At 40.8% G+C, this 18,870-nt stretch overlaps 1 protein-coding gene across 1 annotated transcript in view; it reads right to left on the bottom strand.

Annotated features, from left to right (window-relative positions):
• ppp2r3a (protein phosphatase 2, regulatory subunit B'', alpha) overlaps window positions 1-5,536 on the bottom strand; it is a 66,496-nt gene extending 60,960 nt beyond the window's left edge. The window contains exon 1 of the mRNA XM_086182819.1: window positions 5,283-5,536. The gene's annotated coding sequence lies outside the window, so the exon portion shown is untranslated. The remainder of the gene's footprint in view (window positions 1-5,282) is intronic.
• Window positions 5,537-18,870: the final 13,334 nt, after the last annotated feature.

An 18,870-nucleotide genomic window follows, 5' to 3' on the forward strand; every position in this document is an offset into this window, starting at 1 on the left:
CCACACCCACACCCACACATCCAGACACAGCTAGGGTGTGGGTATAATCTAAATCATAATTATACGAGAAAGTCAGCCAAAAATAAAAATGCAATTAAAATGTTGAATTCTAAGTGATTTTGGCTCCTTTTCCTGCTGCTTGTTTTTTTCTTTTCTCCCAATACACACACATACACACACGCACACACACACACAAGCTTTCTGAAAGAGTTAGGACAACTCCCTGATACTGTGTTAGACTAAACCAAGGGTGTGTGTCTGCATGTGTGCATGCGACTATTTTTGTGCAAACAGTTTCAACATCTGTTATTGTGCTTAACTCTATTGTTGCCTAGCATGCCCATACAGGTGCAGAAGTCACGATTGTATAACTGCTGTGTTTAAGTAATTTGGAATATTCTTTTTTTGCATTTTCATGGAAACAAATGTTTATTATTTATGTAGGAGGAGGAGCTAAATATTGAGAATGAGAGCAAAGCATCCTACTACCTAGCCTGTTCAAATCTACATTATGACTAAAACACATTTAAATTCATACATTCATGCATTCAATTCCTCTGATTAAGTGCCAAATTAACATTTAAAAATATAAATGGTCCAATCCTGATTTTGACCAATTACAATTTCTTTCTTCAAATGAAAATATTAATGGGTTCTCTAAAACACAGTAAAAAAAAAAAATCTCCAAAGGTAACCTGACTAAAAATAAAGTCAAACTGAAGAGGAATAGCAGTTTATCCCACTTTTGATGACAACAAAAAGGCGTTTATACACTTCAGTCGTTGCAGGATTCACTTTAATCTCAAAGCTTTTGGCCTCTCAGAGCACACGTGTTTCAGTCCAGCATAGATTTAAAGTTTTCTGAGTTCTTTTTCATCAAGTTTGGCAGCACTGATTTCTCCAGCACTTGGCAAAGACAGAGCCAAGTGGAGTACCAAGCGGTCATCCTGCAATAATGAAACCTACTTTTATGTGTTGGACTTTTCCAAAAGGAAAAAGATGCAACAGATCAATCACAATGTACCTAATGATTAACTTGCAACAAAAATATTTTATTTCAATACAAAAAAAAAAAAATCACTCAGAAAGCAAATACCTCCACCAAGGAGACAACATGGATAAAGAGGAGTAACATGATATCACATGTTCAAGCATTCTGTTCACAAAATAGCTCCTCCGAATCCAGTTTTCAGAGACATTGACAAAAAAAAAAGATCCTCTGGATCACAGATGTAGAATATGACGGAGATTAATTCCAGAAGCCAAAACGTTCACATGGACTCGAGGACTTTGATCAGAATTCGTCTATGGCATCCAGAAAAAAAAAATGCAGCTAACACTTACATCCTCAACAGTCTTCAAAACCGGGATCTATTATTTGATCCAGGTCGCCTCTAAAAGTCAATACCTTCATTTCCACTGAATTTCATCAAAATCCCTCCCTCCATAGTTTTTGAAATATCCTGCTATCATGTTCAGCAGCATGGTTACGTTTGATCTTCAAGATCGTTCTACAAACTTAAACCTGTCATCTTCACTCCAAGTGAAGATTGACCATACTGAATTGTGTGTGTGTGTGTGTGGTAGTGCTACTGTGTATGACGTGAACCACGGTGCTGTCCATGCTTGTAAAAAGAAATCGGATACACTGTGACTAATTTCGTTGATGAGAACATTGTGCTATGTCACATGTTCAGTTTTACATCCATCCAATTGACTACAGGGGCCTTTAGGTTTAAGACCGCCGTTGGAAAACGAACTATGAGGTAATGTGAGTCAGTCAGACAATGCCAAGTTAACCGAGCAGGAATGAAACGGGATATTATGGATACGCAATTTGTGACTCAGCGCGCTGATCCAACCTGCATCTGTCTGCTGCAAACCACCAAACCACGGCCGTTCCTCCGTGACATCAGGACACTCCCAATATATTCCAGTGAGATATTATTGTGAGAGGCACTTACTGTTCTTCCTCACCTATGTGAGACATGAATGAAACCCAGATTAATAAAAACACCCACAGACACATCAAATTACATCGAGTCACGAAGTTTGGGAACAACATGCACCTGTGAAATGACGCACATCTGTGAGCGACTGTGAGAAAACTGTTGCCAATATAAATACAGTTTAAAAAAAAAAAAAAAAAGAAAGGAGAAAAAAAAAAGATCCAGACTCGGCTGCCCATCCGCCTACCAATCCACCCACAAACCATCCATTCTAGCAACACACAGATTTACATGGAAGTTAAAAATCCTAAAAAAAATACAAAACTCCTCTGCAGTGTGTAGATGATGAAAGGGAAGGAGGTTTTTTTATGGAGAAACAGGGTAATGGTGTAAAAGTGAGATATGTTAAAATATTCTGACATTTAAAATGGATACAAATTTGTATCAAAGAAGCTTTTAATGTGGATAAAGATTAAAAAAGGCAGCAGCTTTTGAGATAGCATCAGTACTGTATAGAGGATGACAACATCAACCCAGATAAGATGATACACACCGATAACCTTTGAAATGAAGTGTGTGTGTGTGTGTGTGTGTGTGTGTGTGTGTGTGTGTGTGTCTGTGTGTGTGTGTGTGTGTGTGTGTCTGTGAGAGTGTGTTCATGGTACTTTGTGAACCCACAGATACCAACTGTTACAGAATCTACCACAGAGGAGGTTTTTGGGCAGGTTTTTATAGGTCTGTTTGTCTGTGGATAGGTTTGTCCCTGTGTTAGTGTCACAACTCCGAGAGATGCTGTCACCAAACCTTTCAGATATGTTGTAAAGATCAAAATAAAGACAAAGTTGGGTGCAGGAGCATCCAAAATAGAAAGGCCTACAGGTTTGAATCCTTGTTGAACCCTCATTTCACAGTAGATGGTTTTATTAAGTTTATCAAATGCCTGGAATAAGGTCTGTGAGCAACACCAGCTTAAGATATTGTTTTACAGCGTAAAACACATCAGGAGATACTACCATCGTGAAATTTTTAAGCATTTATATCTCTAAACAAGTGGCTAAACAATTCTACAGAAGTTGCTGTGGATGAAACGTCATCAGGCTGAAAAGAAACCTGAGCGAGTTGTAATCGTGCATCACTGGTGTAGTTTAATGCCTGTAATAATGTGTTTTGGACTAAATATTTTACTATATTAGATCGTTATTAAGATTAGCTTCTTCGTTTTTGCTCATTGTCACTGTTGTTTACGACAGAGCAACAATGGATTTTCCAAATGTTATCAGGAAGAAAAAAAAATCAGTATCATACATGATATTACACGTATCCGAATAAACCATGAGGCTTCAAAGAGGCGTTTGACTCCCTCCTGTTGTGTCTTGAAATGATTCGAATCACAAGAATCTTCACTTTACAACGACAAGTCACATGAGTATCCAATTAAAAGTAGCAGTTGTGTCGACAATGACACGCTTCACGTTACAGGTGTCTGTGTAGAGCCTTAACACCCGAGGAGGACGTATCACAAAACTGCTCTGAACTACACTGACCAATACAATACTTACTGTCGTTGTTGGTTCCATGATTAACACTTGTTGACGTTTGTTGATGTGTGTGTGTGTGTGTGTGTGCGTGTGTGTGTGTGTGTGTGTGTGTGGCATTGATTTAAATCCACAACCACACACACAAACTTCCACATTCCCCACAGTTCAGGCAGAGTGGTCTTTGTGGCCTTCCAAGATTCTGTGTGTCCAGCCAGGCTCAGGTTACACCAGACAAGATCCTCTCTCACACACACACACACACACACACACACTTTCAGGCATCCGTCATCTTTACAGAAGAAGCCACTGAGCAGGGAGCAGACACCGACCGTTGGTTTTGTTCTCTCTGACTCATTCCTGGAACCACCACCCCCACCCTTGTCTATTTAAGAATAAATAGAAAACTATCTGTGAAACTCCAGGGTGGTGGGACACGTACAAATGACATCACTGGGCTGGGAAACACAATCACTGACAGACAGTGACAATAAAAACTGCTCAACTATGAGGTTAAATCTGTCAGACACCTGCAGAAAAGCATAAACTCAGTAGCTTGGGCAATGTAGTGCAACAAATTTTGCTTTCAAGTACAATTTTAGCTTTCTTCTCCTGCTAAATACCCTTCTTCTTTCCTGCGTCGGCCCCTCCCTGAAAGCTCACCCTCAGCCGGGCTGTGGCATGTTTAGTCCAACTCAAGCCAAGATGATGGAAACAGAGCCTTTAGTCAACAAGAAAGGTAAAACCACATCGGTTTCAAGGATGCGGATCAACAAGCGAGCCAGTAGGATGTTGGCAAAAATCAAGTCAGATCACAGCAGTAACAGACGCACAGAGCAACAAAAACCAACCGCTGCAAATAATAAAAGCAGTGTGTATTGGTGACATTAATACTGGTGTCACAGAGAGAAATACACTCTAACTTGAATGAGAGGGGCTTTGAAATGAAGTGTGTATCAAGGCAGCCTTCAGGATCAAAGCTTAGAGGTTAATATGGGTCATCATTAAAAAGACATTTAGATGACTGGAGATGCGTGTGTGTGTGTGTGTGTGTATGAGCGCGCGAGCGGTTGTGTGCCTGTGACATCTATTCTAGGAGAATTCCAGAGGGGAGACCCTGTGACTGACCCCCACCTCACAGGATCTGACAGGATATCACACATGCACGTACACACACGCACACACACACACACACACACACACACACACACATATGCAAGTACACACAGAAACAAACCCGTGATGAAAGTATTGAAGAATACAAACACACTTAGGAGTCAGTACACACACTCAGAAACAAACACACTGGCACACTTGCAGTTACATTGTGTTGTTGCCCATCAGTGTCAGAATTATAGTTGTATACAGAGCAAAAAATACATTTCCGTTTTATAAAAATATAGTAGAAATCTTAGCAACAGTCAGTAAAACTACCAAATGAACTTATAAGTGGAGACAATATTACATTATTACATTATTGGAGCGTTTTATTTTGTAATACCTGAATCCCCCCCCCCCCCCATCCCCCCAAACATCGGGTCGATGTCTTCAATGATCGGCTGTTTAACCTCCAAAACTTCCACAACCGGAGAATCCCCTTTATTTGGGAGCGAGGCAGACAAGAGCTCGCGCACGCACGCGCCGATACACGCGCGCGCGAGGAGGAATACTTCAGTAAACACGCCCTGGTTATCAAAAGCACCGCAGCTGACGGCTGAGCTCGAGCACGGACGGTCAACACACCGTAAAGTTTCTCAACAGAGAGAAGACGGAACACATTCTTGACACCATCTCTTACCTCGGTTCTCCTCCGCCGCCGTCACTGCTCCTTCAGCCGCTTCCCAACTCTGTCACGACGAGGCTCGCCGCAGACTGCGAAATCAAACTGCCGCTTTTCCGTTACCGGGGAACAGCAGACGGACGTTTGCTCTGACATGCAGGCACTTAGAGCGCATGTGAGTGCGTGTATGTGGAGAGAGAGAGAGACAGAGAGAGAGAGAAAGAGAGAGAGAGAGAGAGGAGGAGGATATGTGAGTGTGTGTGTTTGTGTGACAGCTCATGGAGGGAATGAGCGGAGAGAGGAGTACCGGGGGAACTTAGGGGGAGTTCCCGTGAAGAGTGCGGCGGGGCGGGGGCTCGATGAGAGTGACATGCCGAGAAGCTTTCAGATTCGCAGCCCGTTTGTGTTGTAAAGCAATGTCACGACAAGTAACAAGTCCACCACGGTGCTCACTATCGTACATCTGCTGCAGGTTTACAATGCACTTTGAAGTATTAGTACACGGAAATTCAAGATTCCTACTTTTCAGCTCCTGGTTATAATACATCATATATACATTATTTAATATATCATATTATATTTGGGTGCAAATTCGGTTTATTTGCAATTTTATATTTGGAATGAATTTGCCTTTGCATATAGAACTAATGGCATCATTCTTGGTTAAAGTCTGCTTTTTGCTCAAATCAAAGTTTTTGTAGATTAGCGAGCACGCTGCTGGATAGAGAAGATGTGGATGAAACAAGATGGTGCATTTGAGTTTATGAACATACTTTTCTGGGTAGTTTTGTCGTTGTTATCAGTGGGCTGCCAGTAGTTTCAAACTAGTGGCAAATGAAGTCTGGAGTCACAAAGAAGTCATACAGGAGGGAAAAATGATCCCAGTCAGGTCAGGATGCCTATTTGTGAGAACTACCCCATTAAGTTCAACATCCTACATATGTGACCTCGGAATTTGCACCAACTCATGCAAGACATTTCGTCCTTCAAAGTCTAGTTGCGCGTTTGCAACTTCAGGCAAGCGTGGTTTCTTTTTCCTGGCACAGTTAGAAGATGTGAGCCTTTAGCACAGATGCAGGAGCATGAAACATGGCTGCTCAGCGGATGAGAAAGATCGATTCCTCTCAGTCTGAGCTGGCTTACATCATCACTGTGCTGCACAGCAGAGCCTGACATTTGGTTGGGAATTCCGATTTTTTTGCATCCAGGAGCAGGACGGGTTTAATCTTGCAGGAACAGGACAGGAGAATTAATCATACGTTCTAGAATTGAAGAATTTCGTTCAAATCAGGCAGCAGTAGTTGAAGCACATAAATAATGCGGTCAAGTGTTAGACTTGTGTGCTCAAAATGTGTGTTTCTATGGAGACCAAGTACTGGAATATTATCACAGACTGTCCTCCAACCATGATGTAAGTTCCACCGAACTTGAAACTGCAGTTTTAACGGATGACCTCGGAGGGGATATGTAGCTAAAAGGGTATATGGTCTGTGGTTGGGTTGCTGGTGGTGTGAAGTTACCAGGCTGATGAGTGAGAGTGAGACTTGCTGATGGGTGATGTGTGATGGATTTAGAGAGTGTTTAGAGCACACACACACACACACACACACACACACACACACACACACACACCTTGTATCCCTCATCCCTCTCAAACTCACACTGGAATGTGTCTCCTGTAACAACATCAACTATCACAAGGCACCCATCACATCACATGACAGGAAAGGTGTGTGTGTGTGTGTGTGTGTGTGTGTGTGAGAGAGAGAGAGAGAGAGAGAGAGATGGTGCAGTGAATTCAACAAGGGAAACAGTATCCGTTGTTAAGATAAAAAGAAAAAAATCATTTTGCTTTGGGCTTCAAATATGTTTTTTTATTGGGCCACTAAAAAATCTTCATCACCGAAAAGCTTTTTTAAGATTAAAAAACGAACGCAGCAACCATGAGGATAAATAGACAACACTGTTATATACTCAAACTACACTTCTGTGGTCACAGCTTTCGTGTTACTGCAAATTTCACACACATGCAGTCTCTCACTGCTCAAACACACACACACACACACACACAGTCCTTAAAATAGTCACTACTTCTTCTTGCATGAACACTCATTACAAAATACATCTTTTTTAGAATCCCTGCACCACTGTGAACATTCCCTTGAAAGAAAAAACAGAAGTACCGTAGTTAGTTTTTCACTCTAATAAAAGTCTAGATTTCGAACGATATGGTTGGATAAAAAAGACGGATATATACGTGTATATATACGTATATCGTATATACAATGCTGCTGAGAGACCCCTCAGAGCCCAGCTCCCCCACCAGCACACAGACTCAGATCCCTACAGCCAGGGCCAGGGGCCAGATTTCTGTCAGTCAGGGGACAAAGAGGAAGGAAGCTGACGAGGAGCATGGAGAGTCTGGTCTCAGCAAACGGCCCCAAATAAGCTGGAGGACCAGTGAGAAGGTGAACTGGACACTTGTGGAGTAGATGACCCAGCTGACAAGCATCCATAGCGGCTCGGAGCAGATAAAGCATCAATACTTCCTCTCTACTCAAACTGCACAATCAGGTTTTGTCAGGGTCAAATATTTAAAATAAATGCTGATCCAGTTGTACCACACACTTGTGTCTTCTTGAAATTTCTGACAAAACTGTGCCATGTGTTGTATGAAAAGGTGCACTGAACTTTCTGAACAAGGTTCTGGCAGCCTACAATTGTTGAGCATGCAAGCCTAGTCTACAGCAATGCAGCGCTACCCTGGGACAAGACTCTGGGTCGCAGGCAGTGTCCTCGCTCCTGTTGGAACATGTGCGTGCCCTCTGTCAGGCACGTTTCCACGAGCACAGTGTGAGGATGCAGGAACTGAGGCGTCTGACAGCCAACTTTGGAAATCTCTCATGAACATCCTGTCCAGTCTCACCATAGATCATACAGCTCTGAACAGTTCCAGTCTTTGAAACGACGTAAATAAGCACTATAGTTTGTTTATAATCCCTATAATCGGGGATGCAGAATACTCTTTTTTTAACTGTAATTTGATACCCTGAGGTTTCACAACTCAACTGGTGTTGATATTATTTGTGTACAAGCATGTTTATATGATACTCAGGTTCTGTACATACTTAAGAGACATATAGACATTTAAGAGTTTGAGAAACGAATGTTTTTCTTTACTTCTAAACATTCGGCAAAACCCATAAATCCTGTTTTTATTGTGGTCTCCTCATTATTGATGATGGACAAAGACAAGCCAATACTGATACATCATGACAATTAACAGTATCTTTCCATCGCTATTACGGGCCCGTGTTGTCCTGAATCCCTGCACGTATCGTGAGCAAGGAGTGAGACATCAGGCTCTTTCGTGCTTTTAGCAAGGTGTCAACATTCATTTACGTATGCATTCGTTTTAATTTCAACCCTGTTGCTGGACATTTGTTGGATTGTTCGAGAAGAGACTGTGCATTCTTTTTTTTGTGAGCTACACACGAATGTTTCATGAGAATACTTTGAAAAGAAGCTAGAGTTAATATTAGCAAATACTCAACATTATACCAGAATTGTCTTTGGAAGGTCATTTTGGCTTGCGTTGGTATCATAAGCAAATGCATCTGTGTTAATACTGTGAAACCCAAACTATCTCCCCGGCTACACCGGGAGTGGGGTGCAGCTTACTTTTGTGTAATCTGGATGCTCTACAAAACTAAAAGGTTTGCATCAGTTGTTTTTTTATACATATGAAAATGAATCATTCCTCAATGAAAGCGAGCAACTGGAGTGCTACTATTTCGGCTAAAATGCTTTAATGAGGGAAACCAGAAGCAGCTTCGTCACAGTGAAAAGAAAAGCACTTTGTCCATAATTAAGAAAAAAAAAAAAGCAGACCTGGCCATTCCGCATTTGTGGGAGCTGAAAATGAGACGAAGGCAAGAAGGCCAGCAGGGATAAAAGGAAAAAGCGATGAGGGTGCTGACACACACTGACAAAATGGAACAGGGAGTATCACTCAGCACCTCACACACCAACATGCATAGGCAAGACACACACACACACACACACAAACACAGAGTACATGTGATCCTGCCTTAAGGACAAGGCACCTGGATTTGAGCGTCTTCTGAAAGCAGCAGATGCCAGAAATCCAGCATCGCATACAGAGCCAAGGACACAAATATTCAGGACTGCTTTGACATTGTATGTTGTTTTTGCATTTAGTAAAAGCCCTGAATGCACATGTGTGTACCATCTTATCAATATATTTGTGTCTCTGGGGGTTTGGCTTTTTGTCTACACGGAGAAGGAAAAGCGGAAGAGTTTTATTAGGGTGTTATATGACACCAGCTGTCTAAAGTGGATTCATTCTCCAGACCGGGATGCTCTCTTCAGCCATAGTGTTAAATATAGCTTCTCTCTTGTCAACAACATCTCAAGGTCCTTACTGCAGCACCTTCACTCCAAATGTTCTCATCTGTCGAGGCATGCAAACGACAAATTTGCCATAAAGAATCCCACAATTCACGACCAAGCTCTGAAGCGCTGACAAAACTGCAGTCGCTCACAAATTTATTGCGCGTATTCTTGAGGTGACCCCGACCATATGTCTGGGCATCTGCATATTTATCCACTCTCTATTTGCTGCTTACTCACACACTATCACCACCGTAACAGCTGCCTCTTGTCATCGTCGTGCTGCAGCAGCTGAGGGGAGGAGTGCGAAACCGCATTCAACAGCTTTGGTTCTGGACGAAAGAGAGCAGGGGTGGGGGGTTGGTTAACAGAACATCAGGATCTCATTTAGACCAGAGAGAGGGAAGCTCATGGGAGCGGGATGGGGGCGTTGGCTGGGTTTGCCGGGGAGGAAGTGGGAGTATGTGTGCGTGTGCGTGCATGTGGGTGGATGTGTGTGGGTATGTGCGCATGCACGTGTTGATCCGTATGTTTTCTGAAGTGTGTTTCATTACAGCTGCTCTGCTGGTACATCATCATCTTTAATGTGGTCGCTCTTAGGCCTCTGTTTCACTTTGATAGCTGAGGATGAGTCCTCATTCACAGAGTAGAACATCACTATCCCAATGTAAGTCAAAGGTCAGGGCCGAGGCATGTGGTTGTCCACGTCTATCTGACACATGACCTTTTGGGATGCACACATGGAGGAAACTCTTGTGTTTTTGGTTACTGGGTTGAGTCAATACTGTCCTCTGTCCTCTCCCCGGGGGGCCACTGGAAAACTTGAGTGGTTCGGCTGGAAATGGTGACGTGCACAATTCCTTTATAACCTCAACAAGTTAATCAATTTTTTCCTGTGTTTAAGGTTGATCAAATTAATTCATACAAGATTCTCTTGTTTATACAGTCAAGCAAGATTTTAATTAATATCTGAAGATATAATTACTCAAAGCCTGACTTGACCTACTTTGTGTGCGCGATAAATGAGAGTCCGAAAATCTATTAAATGTGTTGTTTTTAGCTGGCTGGTGCTCTCAGAATAAAAATTAGCAGAAAAAAAAAATAAGGCAGCATTATTCCTTCTGTCAATGACCAAAATAGGGCAAACTAGTACATACAGTAGTAAAACCTAAATATAGATGAATCTGGGTATTCTTTTGAATAACAAACTGCAACAAATAAGTAGAATGCAGATGAAGTGAGAGTAAATGTCTACAAGGGTCTATGAGACTGGAAGAGTCGATCCATGACATGATAACACATCATACATGCTCGTAGTTGCTCACGGTCCCATGCTGCACTGTAACAATTCAATTGCAATTTAAAAATCATGTCCAGCACATGTGGCAGAACAATCAGCAGGCAAGAAACACACTGAGCCATTTGACTATCAAGATAATGAAAGACAAGACAGCATCATCACACAATGATGCAAAATTTCATGGGGATTGTGGAATACAAAAGATGAGAGGAGAAAGGAAGAATTTGCTAAATATACATTCAAAAAGGTTGCGTGCTGCTCAACAGCAGAGTCGTGCTTCCAGCAGATTAAGAATAGTGTGTGCTCGAACACCTCGCGCCAAAGATAGCGTGCTGCCCAACACAAAACAGAGCCTGTTTCTCTTGCCGCTCTTTTGGCGATGACACCTTGCTTGCATAGGGCAGAAAAACAACAGGTTGTTGTTTGTCATTTCAGAAATAGAATGTGTGCTGCAGCCGAAGCACACCAAGATGACTGCTGTCCATGACATTCGGCCATATATTACTGTCTCTGCATGTAAGGGTGTGTGCGCGTCTACCGTGCCCTTGTGAGTTCGTAATCATCTTCATGAAAATGCTGATGAAAACTAAAATGAACTGATTCAAATGGATGATTTACACTCAGTTTGATTGCCACCTGCAATGTCAAATAACCACTGGTTAAGTGCCAACAGGGATTATTCTCCCTGTAATTTCTTATTTAGTCCTCTGTTAAATGTTCTTGTTTGTCTCCATCATAATTAGTCATCCTTTTATATTTAGGTCAGAGTATTGGCGCTTCATCTTAGAGAACGGAGACTATTTTCGATGATGAAAGCTGACCTCAGTTTCTTTGTGGTGAGCAAGGCATCTCTTCAGGTTTAAATTGATTTAGATTTAGTTTTAATCTTTTGATCGGAAAAGATTTTACCGATTTTAGACACGTTTTATCAATTCGATTCTGGTTAGCTGTGGTTTCATTTCAGTCGGTTTGATTAGTTATAGTTCATGGACCATTCATCTGTCTGCCCTCAGGTTGAAGGTACAGGACCATTAATATCAGAACATTCACATTCTTCATCAGCCTCAGCACATACTTTTTTGTCTTATTTACTGAACCTCCTTTAAATATGTATCTGCAAATATGTATTTGTATATATGTTTCTATATTCTAATCAGTTTTAAGTGTCTCTGGCCAGATTCAACAAAACTGTTTCCCACTACGTGTCTGGTACAAAGTTTGAATGACAACAATGTAATCTTGAGTTTTACGTCTTAGCTGACAAAATCTTTAAAAAAAAATGGTTGTTGTGTATGTTGACAACTTATAGTTCTTCTTTCCGTAGTTACAGAAAGTGCTTGTGCTAAAATCATCAGCAACGCTACACCATTCTCCTAACTTCTAACATAGTCAAGTCAGTTTTATTTGTCTTGTGCCAAATCACAACAAAAGTTATCTCATGACACTTCACAAGTAGAGCAGGTCTAGTACCACACTCCTACAATGACTTTACACCCAACAATTCTCCCTCAGCAAGCACATCCTGCAACAGCGGCGATGAAAACCTTCCTTTTAACAGGCAGGAACGTCGAGCAGATCCAGGCTGCTTACTCACACACTATCACCAGGCTGTAATAAGCACAGCTTGTGACCAGAGGATTGCAGGTTCAATCCCCAAGACCGTAAATTTGCCGTTACTCCCGCCGAGGTGCCCTTGAGCGAGGCCCTTAACCCAGACAACTCTACTCGAGGTGCTCAGTCGCAGCAGACCAGACTGTGTTGGTTCTGGGTGCCTTCCAGGTGTGAATGTGATCAGGGTGCTCCTGCAAAAAGAAACAACCTCGCTTCATTGAACCACAACTTGAATAAATAAAGGCTGAAAAACAAAAAGTGATAGGAAAGAATAATACGTCAGAAGTAACAGTCAAGATCTCAGATTTCAATTATTCAAATTTCCTAAAATGGTGGGGGGAAAAAATGCATCTCGGTCTTTTTTTTGGCTTCATTTTGTTACTTTCTTGTTAGCTTTCTTCATCAGTGCTGCTTTATGTTAATAAAGATTTGAAAACCATACTCAGCAAAAAGCTTTCATATGTTCTTATATTCCCTTTTTAATATTGCTATGCAAATCAACATATATCTGGAAATTGTTTATGAAAAGATTATATTTTTGAACTTTTGCAGCATGTAATTAGTATAAATGTCTCTTAATTTACTGCTGTAACACTTCCCTATGCAGCCGCAAGCCCTCATCCTGTCTTCCCTGTCTTCTTGTCCTCTTTCTCCATATGGTTTCTCCGGCCCCTAAACTTTTGCACAGGTCTGGCTCAGTGGTCACCTCTCAAAACCTTGTGGTGGCGGTGGGGGTTGCCCATAATACTTGGTTTTCCTTGGCCTGTTTCCAATCAGCTGATAGCCTAATTAGCTACAAAAATGCAGATGAAAGGTTTGGATAGAAGCCAAATTGCAGCTAGCCTGGGAACCACACGAGTCCTCTAGGTCATGTTTTATTTGTTCTTGCAAGCGTTACTTGGTCTGGTGATGTCAAGCTAAATTACAGGTCTACTCAGAAGCTAATTAGAATTCCAGAAGGAGCAAATGTAGTGTAATGCGTGTATGTAAAAATCTCAGACTTGGAAAAAAAAATAAAACCTTCATAAATTTCCCCTCGGGGTAGTTTCACCCACGGGTTAATGAAAGATCCGAGGATCATATCAGGAGAGTATGGAAAGATTCTCCATTGAAGCCTTTTCATACATGATACTTTGACTTGAAACAGGAGAAAAGTACATGTGTTATTGATAAAACCTCAAAGGAAACGTGTCATCAAGCCATATGAGCGCGACAATGACTCAGCACACCTGGAAACCGAAGCAACAAAAGGGAACTCAGCTGCTCTGCTGCCATAAACTGAACTGCTGAACTGTGATATGGCTCAGCGGAAAATGTTTTAAAAGAGGATTAATCAGACAGAATAACTGTTTGTCTCTTAGAACATTTTCTCTTGGATGAACACTGATAGAGACACAAGCTTCAGCCAACATATGTACTGGCATGCTCTCATTTCTCAGCAGCAACAGACATCCAGGCCCCCATCAGCACCAAGGCTCAAGTGTCTGCTTAATCTGACATATCCATGGACAAACATTCCTGATTTTACATGCACATTAGCCACGTCAAGATAATTATCTATGCCAATAAAATGGATTTGACATTCACAAGGCATGGAGACCAAAATGGGCCTACGTATATTACAAAAATAAATCGGCAGGGCCAGAAAGAGATCTCGGTATATGTCTGTCTGTAGGTATCGCTTTGGTTTGACGAACTCAAAAATTGCTCATCCAACCAGCATCAAACTTTGCACGTGAATATCTGGTGCCTCAAGGAAATTCTGTGCCAAATTTGAAGTCTCTGGTCTTAGTAGGTCTGAATCAAAGTCAGAGATATCATAGCCAAAGCCTCAAGATCAAAGAGAAAAATTTGAGATCAAAATCAAAGATTTTCTTTGGGAAATCGCACAAACTCTCCAAGTATTCTCTAATTCCTCATTTTGAATGCCTCGGCTGATGTTTTCCTGTTAACATCCTGCGTTTAAACCAAAATCTGAATATGAGATCACTTTGTCTGGGGCAGAGTTGATGGATGTAATCTCATCTTCCCACACATGTAAAGACTCAACCTTATCAAGCTCATCCTCAAGATTATGTCAAGAAAGAGGCGGAACAACAAGGCGGGGCCGCTGGTAATTTAAAACCCCCGTTTCTGCCTCATGCATTTAGTCATGTTAAATGACCATGAGTGTAATTCCAGTAAGCGACACAAGAGAGTCCCCCCCACACACACACACACACACACGCACACACACACTTCCCCTGTCTGCCCTCCATACCAGAAACTAGAGGAAGACGCCAGACCGATGCACAGGAGGGAGGGGCAGGCAGGGGCTGGAGGACACAACTTAAATGCACGCACATATATCACATTAACGTCTACAATTCAAGCATTCCGCTGACGCTCTCATTTGAAGGGATTTTCTCAGCCAGAATGGCATCTGTGTCAGATTTAAAAGTGATCGTTTGAGTGTGAAACTCTTACCTCCCTGTTGGAGTTAAGATTCCAGAGTTACTGCAGAGTGTTTGCAGTTATAGGATTCAGGAAGGACAGCAGCTGTGGTCAGGTTGTGTTGGTTACATGTTTCAACGGTAGGAAGAAAAAAGAAAAAAAACATACTTCCATATGAAGGAGTTGACCTCTGTAACATTCAGTCTCCTGCTGAAGTTCACCCTGTGTGATGACTAGAAATTCAGTTATTTCTATATGATTACACAGTAAGGGCCACTCAGGTATCGATTCTAAAAGTTATATGTATTATTATGTAATGTTCTCATGCCCCTGCAGCCAATCTACTTAATTCTGGAATTCCCTGAGTTGGTCATTATCAGTTGCGGACTTCTGTGTCTTTTTTTCTTTTTCTTTCATTTTTGGGGCTCAGGTTTGGACCTTTTATTGATCCTGAGATCCAGATTTCTTGTGTTTGGATTTACCTCCACATGTGTGTCTGTTTCGTTGCAAAGAAACTCAAAAACAAAGCGACAAATCGTTTCTTCAAGTATTAAGGTTTTGGGTTTTTTTTACTCACCCGTGTCTTATTAGTTCATCAGTCTTCCATCAGCCCCGCCTCTTCCCTTCTCAGCCAATCAGCTCTCTGTTTTCCTCGCCATCTAAACCTGTTTCTTGCTGTGTTCTTTGTCGCTCAGTTTTAGTTTTCTTTTCACTATCAGATCCTTTGTGCGTTTAACCTGTTTGGTCTTGTTTGCCCTGAGTTCTCCGTTCACTTTGTTAGTTTAGTTCACCGGCTTGATCAACTCAACTCCTTGTTTTTCAGCTTTTTGTTAACCAAATAAAGAACAAATGGCTCAACATATTTCCTGCTGCTCGTTCCTGTACTGTGGTCCACTAACCTGATTACAAAACTGTGACATTCTCTTCACATTGATCATATATAGAAATATGAATCAGGTCAATTTCTATTTCTTTTGACATTTCTGTTTACTTCCGCTGAACTCCAACTCAGTCTTATAACAGGACTTGTTGAAGGTGAAAATGAGGGAAATTATCTGACAAGGGTTAATTCACCAAGGTACAGAAATACTTCATATTTTTCATTAACTTGATCAACCAATGTAATCAAATTTTACAAGATAACAAGAATTTATCAGAGGGATTAAGAGACGAGCAGAATTCTCTCCCACATCCTGATGGTAATGATGGTTTGGGCTCAATTAGACCCTCGAAAAGCTGACTAGGAATTAAGAAACTGTTAAAAACAACAATATTAGAAACCACTCTGAGAACGAGGCAGCATTGGTAATGATAATAATCACACATTTTATTTATAGATGCCTGTAAGATCACTCAAGTTCATGTACAATAAAAGAAGACAGACTATTCTGCTACATAATATGTAAAAGTCCATGCAATAATTATCTTCCCGACCACCAATTACTTTTACATGGAAATTCATCTGTAACATACAGGATCCACAATTTGATCCAGGATACCTTCAAAAAAACTCTCTTGTTCCTTGCAGTATTAGCCAGCTCCACACCAAATGTAGTCAAAATTCATCTTTTTATTTTTTAAATATCCTTCCAACAACATCTGGTCTCCATGAATCAAAGACACGGAGCACATGAAAACTGTATTTAATCTAACTTTTCAAATGAGACCAACTGAATGGACTCGCCGCACAATTTTCTTTCGTGAAATCCACCATTATCGGTTTGAAATCAACCTCGAAACAAGAGTAGTTTTTGAAGAACCGAGGTGATTAAAAGCTAAGGATGGTTTGGAGCCCTTAAAGTAGGTCAGGGGTTGAGCATAAAATAGATGGGAAGAGATTAAGCAGACCAGATCGAATAAAAGTCTGTCAGTGACATCACTCTCATTCCCTTTCGATACACCGTCCGTTCAACCATCCATTTTCTCATTTCAGCAGACATCATTACGACCTCCTGCATTTAACTCAGCATGTCCTCTCCGACAAGCGATCTTGTCCTCTGAGAGGTTAATCTTACATGCTCTGGTGGACTGCATGCTGTGTTTTGGAAAACCGGTCCACCGCAGGGGTCAGATCCTCATCAGCTCTGATGAATGTTTTTATTCTCACACTAAACCGCCAGGGACAGATAGCGTCCTTTTAAAAGTTAAAGCGTGGGAAGAAAGAGGGCGAAAAATAGCGGGGAGAGCCAAATAGTGACGCTGAGACGCCGTCCTGTGTCTGTGCTCTTCCGCTGACTCAGTACATTTTGAACGTGACACTTCAAGACAAATTATTAATGACATCATTTTAAAAGTCAGTGTTGGGAATCTAGCAAGACTCAGCAAGTTTTTTTTTGGGGGGGGGGTTTAAAAAAGGAAAATCAACAACACATAAATGTTAAACTTTTTGTTCAGTGCATTCATTTTTGTGATGTTGTTCTCTCTGTCTTGAGTACTTTGAGCTGCAATCCTTGTACGAAAGATGCTTTGCAAATAAAGTTAGTAATAGTAGTAGTAGTGGTAATAATAATCATAATACTTTGGCTCAAAAATTAAAAACTGCTGCAAAGGATATAAGAACTGCTAACTTTGACTGACATTTATAAATTGTCAGGAAAACTCAAATTTCTCCCCGAAACAGTGGAGCGGAGGCAATAGCAGCCAGAAGATGGAAGTGTAATCGCTGGAATAATGAATGTTTTGTGACCGCGGGATTTAAGCAATGAGCCACCAAAACAGCGACAGGCCAAAAAACAAATATCCCAATAGAAAATAAAACCCAAATCTTTCCCCTCTGTCTCCTCCACATCTTCGTAGTTGTCAAAATGTATAAATGTGTATATGTATAAAAAGATATCGATAATGAGAAGCTAACCCAAACGGATATTGTAAAAGTTTTTTTTTTTTTTTCCTATGGCTGCTCTGGTCATGAGGAGAACGTCTTGTCTAAAATCAGGTTCAAATCATTTCAGTCCCAGCGGCAAAGGAAGAATATTATTACAACCAATGATGCAACTTGTTGACAGTAGAACAAATGAACTACATGTGCTTTCATTTACAAAGTACGTAAGGCTGTGTTAAAAAAAAAAAAAAAGTTATTTAAACAAAAACAAATTCCTAAGACTGAAATGGACAAAAACTCACGAAACAGAGGAAACGGGATGGGAAGTAAATTCAACCCAGTCTTAAAGTTCTGCCTGCAGGTTGTAGCTCTATAGCGCCTCTTCGTGGTCACATGCGTATAGTACAACTTCAGTCCTCACCAACAACTCGATTACCCAGATTTCTGTTCGTTGTTGTAGTTCTGTAGGCGATCGAAAATTGTCCTTCAAAATAAAAGTGAAAAACTGTACAAAAAAATGGGGGGATGAGACTAAAACATTCCAGTGATTGATTTATTGAATTCTTCGGTCAAAATTAGATAAAAAATGAATATCTAACAAATGCAGAGATGGAAACATGGTTAAAAAAAAACAAAAAAAAAACAACAACAACAAATAAATATAAAATTGCCAAGGTACAAGTATATTTATCAGTGTCTCAATTTAAATGAAAGACATTTTAAACCAGAAACTTGAACACTGCATCAACTAAAAACCTCAAAATAAAAAAAAATATTGATTGTAAATGAAAAGTTTCTCTAAAAGTGGGTCACGACCAGCTTAGTTACCGATCCTAAAATTAATTATTGGAACATTTTACAACAATTGACAGTTATTTTCATTACAATCTGCTGATTATTTTTCGCAATTAATCAGGGAAATGAACAGTCTAAATTGAAAAATTCTCATCACAATGAACCCAGCACTGAAGTACATTTTTTTTCATCTAATCTAGAACCTTCATGACCATTATGAATGAGAAAAGACA

This window comes from Aulostomus chinensis, chromosome 17 (genome assembly GCF_037954235.1).
Source record: "Aulostomus chinensis isolate RoL2024-O1b breed Wild chromosome 17, RoL_Achi_v1.0, whole genome shotgun sequence".
Taxonomy (NCBI): Eukaryota; Metazoa; Chordata; class Actinopteri; order Syngnathiformes; family Aulostomidae; genus Aulostomus; species Aulostomus chinensis.